Source organism: Haemorhous mexicanus, chromosome 11 (assembly GCF_027477595.1).
Source record: "Haemorhous mexicanus isolate bHaeMex1 chromosome 11, bHaeMex1.pri, whole genome shotgun sequence".
Taxonomy (NCBI): Eukaryota; Metazoa; Chordata; class Aves; order Passeriformes; family Fringillidae; genus Haemorhous; species Haemorhous mexicanus.
In genome coordinates this window covers 1,031,446-1,042,897 of record NC_082351.1, presented here as the reverse complement: position 1 = coordinate 1,042,897, position 11,452 = coordinate 1,031,446, and positions in this window count along the sequence as shown.

The following is an 11,452-nucleotide window of genomic DNA, read 5'->3' as shown; positions in this document are numbered from 1 at the left end:
CCGTCTCTTCACATCTTCTGCTGGGTTTTTAGGGGAAGTCAGTCCTGTTTCAGGTTTTCTCCACACCCATTCTGTCTGAAGCAATGGTGTAAGGTGGGTAGGCTGCAGAGTTCTTACATTAAATAGGCGAGTGGTGAGCTTTATTCTGTCACTGCACAGTTGTATTCACAATTACCGTCTCACACTCAATGTTGATTGTGTTCACTGGCAAGACCTGTCTTGTAAATGATGACCAATGCACCTAACGGCTTTAACTTATTTATAGGACTGCACAAAGGCTGTTGACCCAGCCTTTGCTCACATATTGCCAAAGGCTATAATTAAATTTTAATTGACAGCCTAAATCCACCCAAGAGTTATTTCCTCATCTCTCCCAAGGGCTTGCAGGGTGTTGTTCCCTGGACCTGGCTTGCACTTACTCAGAGCTGAAAAGTGCTCACAGGAGCATCAGGGTTTTTACCAAGCTTAATTCAAGCCCCAGATCTAGAATAATGAGTAACACACCTAACCTTTGTCTGAATCAAAGGCTTTTCCATTTTATGTGATGGATTAGAATTCCTGAGGATGGTGGCCATTCCCCATGGGAATCCACCACGTACCTGCATGAACACCTCCTACAGCTCCAGTCTGAACAGAGAAACCCCTTGACTAGTGGTTTCGGACCCTGTTTGTCAATGAAGAGGTTTGATAAACTCTGTAAAGAGGATATCTTTGCTCTTCCAGCCTACACCTCAGCAGAAAAAGACCTGGTTTGCCAGAACCAAAGGTCACCTTTGCAGCTGGGGTTGGAAGTTGTGGAGTCTCCCCCAGAAATGAGGGAAGGAAAGTACTGACAGAGGAGAGCACACATGAAGGTATTTGTCTCTGTACATGTTTACTTAACTTCATTTCCATTCTACACAAAACCCTCTGCCACCCAAAAACACCCCAACAAGACCCCACAGCAATACAGATTTTAAATAAGGGGTTTTTTTCCCCACACAGGCTGTGAAAGTCAATGGGACATTTGATTAAGGCAGTATATTTTTATTCTGGAAGCAGCCTGGTTCTCCCTCCTGCATATTATTCCTAAAAAAGACTACCAGCTAAGAAGGGAAATCCACAGCTGCAGACTCCATATAAATGAAGTCTGAAAAAAGAAAAGCTATTGTAGGCAAGGGAGATCAAACATGCAAGCTACACAATAGGTATCAAATGTCTTTTTTTTTTTTTTTTTCATTTTTACATAAACATTTTTATATGTTTTATTGCAGTCTTGGTTCATGTTCAACACAGAAAAAGCTCACTGCAGGATTTCCTTCAACTTTGACAAGATTTGGATCAACTCACAAAAATACAGGCTCTCTTTCCACTACAGGGTCAGGTTGGAAGAGACCACAGTGGGCTCACCTGGCCCAAATGCCATGTCAGTCACCTCCCTAAAGTCACTGGGAGCACTTTCCCATAACAGATGCTGAGTACACACAGCCATGACAAGCAAGGAGCTCACCCACACATCCACAACTTGGAAATTGTGTTGGTAGCAGCTCTCTGCCCATGAGTGACTTCACCTCAACAATCAGAAGTGTTTTTAAAGATGCATCAGGACAATTGCTCTGCACTGGCAGACTCAGGAATGTTGTCTGGCAGCCAGCACACACAGCTGTGCTCTGTACCACAGTGCCACCCAGTTAGGATATAAATAATGAAGTGGGGTAGGTAGTTTAACTCTCTTTCCAGTGCATTTTTCAGTATAGCTGTTACGGAGATAATGCCTTGCTGCGCCAGGTTGTTTCTCAAATCACTAGCACCATAAAAAAGCATTTTCAATTATGTTTGCATATGTCTGCAGATCTTCTCCTTAACTGGGCTGTTGGCCCTTCCAGTAGCACAGGTGCTTTTCACAGCAAGTCTATAGTGAATTGTGTTTGAAGAGAATGGTCCTAGATATCCTTGATCTTCTTTAAATCAAAGCAAGCTGTATCTCTGAACCTGAGCAGATACACAGAGAGACACAAGAAATACTTTTTAGATCTTACTCTCCTTTTGCTAATTGAGTGGCATAACAGAAAAAGCTGCGCAAAAGTCTACCATTGTATTCTAGAATCATACTTCAAAAGACTAACCTCAAATGTACTGTCTACAGGCCTGCTTTACCTTTACTAAAAGCCTCTTGCTTCCTATGAGTAATTTCTGAAGGCATGTTTCACCATACTCTTGATTTTTGGCTTCTAACTTGAGCTGGAAACTGTGAGCAGCTTCCTTGTTTCAGTGCATACCCAGGCTCCTCAGCACAGCAGAAATCTCAGGGCATCTGATGGCCTCAGCACAAAGCTGCTTTTTGTTCTGCCTATCTGGAGCCCACTCGATGTGATGGCATGCCAGGTCCTGCTGCAGGGAAAGCCTTGCATAGCTCCACGGCAGATCTGCTCCCAGGAAAACTCTCCACAGGCACAGAGGCAGCAGTTTCCCCCACAGCCTTCCTAAAAGGGCAGAAATCCTGGACCTGACTTCTCACTCAGTATTACATACAGACACAGTTTTCTTACTTTCTTTGTTTGCAGCTGCTTAACCAGGCTTTAGCTCCTGATTTAAAAGGGCCCCTTATTTTGATTATTCAGGAATTTTAAGAGTTTTGTTAAAACCTTTGTGGAAAACACACCAGCTATTTTCAAATCGTCCCAAAGGATCAAAGCAGGTTAAAGAACTACAACACGCAATTGGCTAATTTGTGCTGGCTTGGCTCTATGGGGCCGGGGTTTTTTCAAGCCTTGTGTACTTGTCCTTAATTGTACTTTCAATTAATTCCTGAATGGACAGTAATGCTGTCTACAGCGAGGCACACTGCTTAAAAGCAAAGCAAATAATTTCTTGGGACCATTACTTCAACATGGTAACATAAGCTTGTATTTTGTGCCTTGAGCAGCATCAGAATAAACTGACTCAGAGCACTCACCAAAGATGCCCTTTCTTACTGCTTTTGACAGATTTATTAAAAAAAGAAAGAAAATTAAAAAAAGAGAAAAATCTATTGTGGGATAGTCAGAGAAACTGACAGACAAGCGTTGTATATACTTAGTGGATTAAATTTCCTTTAATAAACTGGAGCCATTTTAATAACAATAATAGACTCCTAGATGTTGGTTTCCAACAATTCATCCCATATAACTGTGCAATTCCACTTTGCATTGTTTTGTCTATGACTTGGAATGACACCATCTAAAGGCAGGATGTTGGGAAGATTTACATTGTGAACTGACCTTCAGACCTTGCCTTAAGGTTACCAAAATAATCTAAAATTCCTGGAGAGCCACACTGATCCCATGTCTCAGTGAAAATGGAATAAATATATAATTTCTTTTCCTAACAGCTTTGCTGTTCTGCCAGAAAAGAACAGGATGGATCTCATTACCTGCTAGTTCATACACATACCTCTTATTTTATCTCATTATATAGATGCTTTTAGGGGTCCACCAAAATTAATAAAGATGCACTTGACTCTGTCTAGTCTGAAAAACAGTAAGGAACACTTTAAAAAAATAATGGTTTTTGGAACCAGGATATTAAAGTCCTACTTGGTGTCTAAACTGTATGGTCTTTGAAATTACCAAATGGATCTGACATAAAGATATCAAAGCTGAAGTTTTCAGAAGTTTTAATTCTGATTTCTTTAATACATTAAGACAAAAAATATTTGGAACAGATATGTAACCAGAAACTGACACCCCTGAAGTTGGGACAATTGGACATCTTAGTTTTCCTACAATATTTTTAGACAGGTGGTTTGGAAAACAGCCCCAGTTTTAAGCTTTTCATGCCCATGCCAGTTGTGCTAGGTTTGGTATAAATGTGGTTTTAGGAGGTAAGCGACCGACCAGCAACAATTAAGTACATCAGAGCAGTTTTACCTCTCACCCTTTTCATTTCTCCTGACAGGAGTTCTTTAGTGTCTATGCTCAAGGTATTAATGGCTCGGTTCCCATACAGACAGCACCTTTGCAGAGGCATTTGCCAGGGAAATCGGCAATGTTACTTACCCAGAAAGAGACTAAACATAATTGTTGTAGTATATGATGTAGATAATTCATGCTTTGGAAATTGTATAAAAATTATAAAGATCCAACCATGCATCTGACTCCCATGGTCAGAAGAAGGGCTTTTCATTTCCAAAAGATTTCCTGGACTCAGATAAAATCATGGCCATTAACGAGTGAATGAGTCTTTTCCTGGGTGATCAGCAACCATCTCCCAAGAATGTCCAGAACATTCACCGAACAACACCTGGATCGAAAAACGGCGGCGATGTCTTGGCTACAGCTGAAAGGAAGACCGTTTCGAGGAGCCCAGACAGCCATCCAAGCGTATGGACTTACTTTTGTCTGGGACTGCATCTGTATAGTTCCCGTTATACATATAACGGGTCTTGCACTCTGGGTATGAGCAGGCCAGTTTTCTTCACTCTCCCGAGGACAAAAAGCGATCTGTTAGGGGCTCCGTTGTATGAGACCTTGAAAAGGGAGAGGAGGAGTCTGAAGAAGATGATACCGGTGATAAGCGGGAGGCAAGCCTGGGGGGAAGAGGAGTGGCCAGCAGCAAGAATAATCTATTATTATGGGCCGGCCACGTGGGCACAGGATGGAAGCTATGGATATAGGACCCTGATCTACCTACTGAACAGGCTGATCAGATTGCAAGCAGTTATGGAAATTGTATCGAATCACACCTCAGAAGCCCTGGACTTACTAAGTCAGCAGCACACTCAGGTAAGAGCTTTTGTGAACCAAAATCGAATAGCATTAGCCTATTTGTTGGCCGAAGAGAGAGGGGTGTGTGGAAAATTTAATGAATTAGAATGTTGCATTGAGATTGATGATTATGGGGAAACCATAAGAGGTTTGGTGGCCGAAATTAAAAAGGTGGCCCATGTCCCCGTCCAAAAATGGAATTTGATTTTGCAGTCCTCCTGGTGGGACAATTTATTTGATGGAGCACGGTGGAACAAAGTAATATTTCTCGTTCTCTGTTCAGTAGCCGGGATCCTATTCCTACCCTGTCTGATTCCGTGTTTTATCAGACTGATCCACTCAGTAGTCAGGGGAATGCAGATTGCAATAGTCCCCATAGACTCGGAGGGAGCTTCCAGAGGTGATGCATCTAAGATCATGAGGCTCGGGGAGAGAAGGGATGCCAGCGATGCTGCAGAAGCATTGGCAAGGTTTGAAAGACAAACCACAGAAGAAAGAAGTAACATAGTATATCAGGGCATCCCACAAGGGGAATACTGAATAGTGTAAGGGGTACTCCGCTTGTGAGGAACCCTCAATGGTGGTGGGTAGAAATAGAAAATTAATGAAGTAGAAGCATGAATTAAATGGGTAAAATAAATGGGGAGGGATTGTAGTTTATGATGTAGATAATTCATGCTTTGGAAATTGTATAAAAATTATAAAGATCCAACCATGCCTCTGACCCCCATGGCCAGAAGAAGGGCTTTTCATTTCCAAAAGATCCCATGTCCAGAACATTCACCGAACAACACCTGGGAGAGATTACATCGAAAAACGGTGATGTCCTGGCTACAGCTGAAAGGAAGACCATTACTAGGAGCCCAGACTGCCATCCAAACCTATGGACTTACTTTTGTCTGGGACTGCATCTGTATAGTTCCCGTTATACATATGTAGGAACTTACAGAAACCGTAGGGCATTTCTGCTCCAGGCAGAACAAACTGTATATAAGCTGGCTACCTGGAGCAGTTGGTGTCACACTCTAGGGAGACGCGGACACTATGTCAGCTCGATCTAAGTTCACCCAGCGTCAAAGTCCGGGGTTGACTCTGTCTTGGCTATGGCGGTTTTGTAATTTTTTTTTTTTTGGTTGTCAATCTAATAAATTTATAAAATATTTTTTATAAATTTGGCTGCAGAATTGATCATTTACAACAATTTTTGACAATAATACCTGTCAATATTTACACCATAACATAAACCAAGGCTTACACCATAACATAAATACGGTGGCTGGGGCATGGTGCAGCCCGGCTAGGGAGTCCACACACTGATTTCTTTCTCATCTTCCTCATTCATCTTTATACACCACTGATATTTAAAAAATTCAGCATTTCTAAGCTAGGCTGAAATTCTGTGTTTTCTTTTCTTAAACATATGAAGGTGTTAATTTCTGTCTTGGTAATTTTCTTTTTTAACCTTTTCAAAATTGCTGTTCTGTATTTTGAGTCTATAGTTGCAATGCTTTTATAAAGGTTCTGAGACTGCCCAGTATTGTGGTGTCAGTATTCATTACTCTTAAACACTACCATTAGAGTTTCTCTTCTGAAATAAAAAACAAGTGCCTAGAGATGCAGCATGCAACAGCATCCAAACCATAACTGCCCTGGCCTCAGCATTAGGACATTTCCTGTCTCTGTCATTGATTACCTCTGGTTTGTATATTAATCCTGCAGGAAAGTATTGGCAGTGAGAAAGATAAATTCATATCTCAATCCTCCTGCCTACTTAGGAAGTCAGAAAAATGGTTTGGTGGTGGTCAAGAAGGAAATCCTCAGAAGGGACTAATGACTTCCCCTTGAATTATAACGCTTTTACAATCCATCACGCTGATTTAGGGCCTCACAGTTTGCCCTCCTGACAGCCACTGCACTGCAGTGATTCTCTACAGTCCTACAACAGAGACAGCTCTAGCCCAAAAGATTCAATTCTGCCTGCATCCATGCCTTGAGCCCAGCCTTCCCTGGGTGTGTGGAGGCTGGTAGTGAATAAGAGCACAGGTGTGCAGATGCAGGCAACTGGAGTCTGCCCCAAGCATTGGATGTAGCCTGTGTTTAGTCACTGTGTAGTATATGATAGAAATAATTCATGCTTTGTAACTGTATAAAAATTACAAAGATCCAACCATGCATCCGACCCCCATGGCCAGAAGAAGGGCTTTCCTTTCTATTCAAAAGATTTCCTGGACTCGCCCAGATAAAATCATGACTATTAACGAATGAATGAGTCCTTCCCGGGCAATCATCAGCCATTTCCCAGGAATGTCCAGAACATTCATCGAACAACACTTGGGAGAGATTACATCAAGGAACGGCTGTGGTCTTGGCTACAACCGAAAAGAGGACTATTTCGAGGAGCTCAGACCACCATCCAAACATATGGACTGACTTTTGTACAGGACTGAATCTGTATAGTCCCCGTTATACATATGTAGGGACTTACAGAAATCTTAGGCCATTTCTGCTCCAGGCAGAATAAACTGCATATAAGCTGCATACCTGGAGCAGTTGGTGTGACACTGTGGGGAGACGCTGACACTACGTCGGCTCGACCCAAGTTCACCCAGCGTCAAAGTCCGGGGTTGAAGCTGTCTTGGCTGTGGTGGTTTTATAATATTCTATTTTTGGTTGTCGATCTAATAAATTTATAAAATATTTTTTATAAATTTGGCTGCCGATTTGATCATTTACAACTGCAAGCTCCCTTAGGAACCAGATCCACTACAGAACTTGCATTTAGCAGCGCTTCATCCTGAAGCAGCTGATCCAAAAGCAAATCAGGGGATTCTGTGGCTGTACCCAATTGTTTTATCACAATGGGATTGGACACAGCCAGCAGTGCTGGATTTGCCTTTGGGGCTTACTCTCATTAGCATACATGGTTTGCCAGTGTTTTGAGGCAGCTACTTTTTCTCCTTCTATCCTCAGGCATTCAAGTCACCCAGTTTCAATGAAGATCCACAGCCTAGAATGGCTTTCCCCCTCCAGCAGACGTGTGAAATTCTTTTCTGAAATGAAGGAGTGTGTTTTGCCTAGTAAAGTGCAGCAGTGTAGCTGTCAGAGCATTCAGCTAACTCCTTTACCAACAGGAGGGATTCAGGCCTGTGCCCTAGACACGATAATCGTGGCTTTGGCACTGTCACGGTCACGGTGATCCGCCTCTCACACTGCAGTCATATCACTTCCCCTGAAAATACTTGCTGGATCAGCAAAAGAGTGATTTTGGATTGACTTTCCCTATGCTCCCAAAAGCACTGCGGAGCAGCTCCATGCTGGGCTGAGACTCTAAACCTCTTGCACTTCTGGGCATAATCCCAAATTTTTATCTAGTACAACCAACTTACCTCCTCTAAGGCCTATGATTTAAAGTAAAATTGCATCTTCACCCTGTAGACCAGAGGCACCTCAGTCTTATCAATATAATCTGGACATCCCTGGGGTGGATGGGGAACAGGGAGGTGAGTTAACCAGGGTTCAGCTTTCAAGGCAGATTCAGCAGCAGGATGCTCAATGAAAGGATTTCTTTAGGTAGAAGCACAACTATTAATTTTAATCTCCAACTAGACAGAGGGTTTAAAAACCACATTTGCAGATCTTAACGCCATTTATCTATTGGAAATTTCCTCCACACCTCTGTATTTCAGTAACACTGGACTGATGTTCAACTCCTTCACATGAGTAATGGGAGCATTAAACAGGGATGTTGGCAGGACACAGCAAAGTTAAAAAAGTAAAATGTACATGCTAATGGGGCAGTTATCCTAAACTTACATTCCATGTAAGTTTCCACAAAGCTTCTATGAAAACAGATAGGAATTAATTCTAACAAATAACCTGTAAATACAAGCTGTTTGTATATCCATGAGCTATATAACTGACATTATTATATTCTTGATACCTTTCATACTTCTTTTATGTACTATTACTTCCATTATCACTATGCTCTAAGTCAAAGAAAATCATTCACAAGTAATGTGATCATCAAGATTTAATAAAAATAGAAGAGTCACTCAGAAAGTAAAAGTAGAAAAACCAACAATGGTAAATAATTGCTAATATAAGGATCTAGTGAAGTGAAGACATAGCAACAGTGCTGTTATAAATAATCAATTCTGCAGCCAAATTTATAAAAAATATTTTATAAATTTATTAGATTGACAACCAAAAAAATAGAATATTATAAAACCGCCACAGCCAAGACAGTGTCAACCCCGGACTTTGACGCTGGGTGAACCTGGGACAGACCGACGTAGTGTCAGCGTCTCCCCAGAGTGTGACACCAACTGCTCCAGGTATGCAGCTTCTATACAGTTTATTCTGCCTGGAGCAGAAATAACCTAAGATTTCTGTAAGTTCCTACATATGTATAATGGGAACTATACAGATTCAGTCCTTCTCTAGTTAACCCAGGTTGAAACAAACATCAGGGGGTCAGCTAGCCTAACATTTTTCTCAAGTAGGGTAAGCTGTGAGGTCACACCAGGTGATTTAGGGCTGGCTCATGCTCATTGGCCTTTGAGCATTTTTTGGTAGTTTCTTTCTCATGATAGTATTCCAATATATGAATTTGCAAATATAAATTTACATCCCTGCCATGCTTTCTTTTGCCAGATTCATGGACAGAAGCAAAAGTACAAAAGTCAGTCCATAGGTTTGGATGGCAGTCTGGGCTCCTTGAAATTGTCTTCCTTTCAGCTGTAGCCAAGACATCCCAGTTTTCCATGTAATCCCTCCCAGGTGTTGTTCGGTGAATGTTCTGGACATTCTTGGGAGATGGTGGCTGATCACCCAGGAAAGACTCATTCACTCGTTAATGGCCATGATTTTATCTGGGCGAGTCCAGGAAATCTTTTGAAAATGAAAAGCCCTTCTTCTGGCCATGGGGGTCAGATGCATGTTTGGATCTTTATGATTTTTATACAATTTCCAAAGCATGAATTATCTACATCATATACTACAGTGCTAATAAACTGCTTGTGTTGAAATTAGTTTTACACACTGCAACAAATATTTGGTGAAAAAACGGAAGACAAAGCCAGATAGCGCTGCTTTCGTAAGGCAACAGGTCTTGAGGAAAAGCCCTTATGAATATGAGGTTTTGGAGACAGGAACCAGAAGAGAGAAATATTTGCAATGTCTTTCTGATAGTCTGCCAGTAAAACACCAGAAAATTTGTATTTTTACAGGCAGAATTAATTCCCCTCTCATTATAACTGCAGAGGGGAATGCGAGCCACAGGCAGAATTAATGTCTACAGGTTCTGCTCAGGCCACTCAGCACATCGAGGTGAAACAGATTTTAAAATTTCCTTATGTATCATATTTAATGGTTTCAGTCCATTCTAGTCTATAGGCTGAGATTGTACCATATCCCAAAGCTCTTAAATTTTTTTAATGTCAGCTTTAAAAGCAATGCCAAGGACTCCAACAAAGCCAACTATCCTTCTCTGGTTCAACCACAAGCTACTGGGCAGACTGTGAGTGGTGCTGCATGAAATTCAAGCAAGATGATCACAATAGTGATTACTGGCCATAAAATTCTATCTGGGCTTGAATATCCTCTTACTATTTTAAACTGTGTTTCAGTAGCAAACAACAATCTGTGTTTGGTACCTATCTGGTCTGGTCATTTTAAATCATCCAGACCTAAAGATTTCATGTGGTTTTTTTTTAAATTCAAACAAACAAATGAAAAGTTATACTGTCAAATTCCTCGCTTTTCAAAAAGCTTCTGTCCATGAATCTGGCAAAAGAAAGCATGGCAGGGATGTAAATTTATATTTGCAAATTCATATATTGGAATACTATCATGAGAAAGAAACTACCAAAAAATGCTCAAAGGCCAATGAACATGAGCCAGCCCTAAATCACCTGGTGTGACCTCACAGCTTACCCTACTTGAGCAAAATGTTAGGCTAGCTGACCCCCTGATGTTTGTTTCAACCTGGGTTAACTAGAGAATCTAGCAAAAACTTCCAGAAATTCTGGGGAAAAAAAACCCCTTAACTAGGAACTCATTCTAGAGAACAAAACCAGCCCCACTGTTTGTACACTCCAGATACATGAGTTCCCATGTTGCACACATCAGTCACACTCACAAGCCTATTTTGCAGTATTTATGGGCACATGCAATGCACATAAACTTATCCCATTGCATACTGTGGAACCTGAACTCAGTCTTGAGAGAGCACAAAAACCCCAAAAGGAATCAGGCCCTACAGCCCTGTGCACAGACACAATCCTACTGCTGCACAGCAGCTCTAAAGCCTTGACTGATGCTGCAAAACTGGGATAGCTGGCAAACATCACTGGTTTTTTTGTTTTTGTTTTTGGGGTGGTTGTTTGTTTGGTTTTGGTGGGTTTGTTTGTTTTGGTTTTGGTTTTTGGTGGGTTTTTAAGGTTAGTATTATTAATAAAAGATACAACAAATGGGGACGGGCTGCACCTTGGTAATGAAGGCTGCTTTCTTCATGCCTTCCCTCTGGGCCATTGCAGGGCAGATGCTTGGGCTCTTGGGGATCTCAGCACTGCTGTCACCTGCAAAGCCAGTGCTCTGCCTTGTGTGGAAATGTCTTTTTCTTCCTTCCTCTCTCCCTTCTCTCCCCTCACATCTTGGAAGCTGGGAACCACTCCTGAAAACATGAGTCTGATACAAAAAAACCCCTTGGAACAGCTAATTTATTTCCT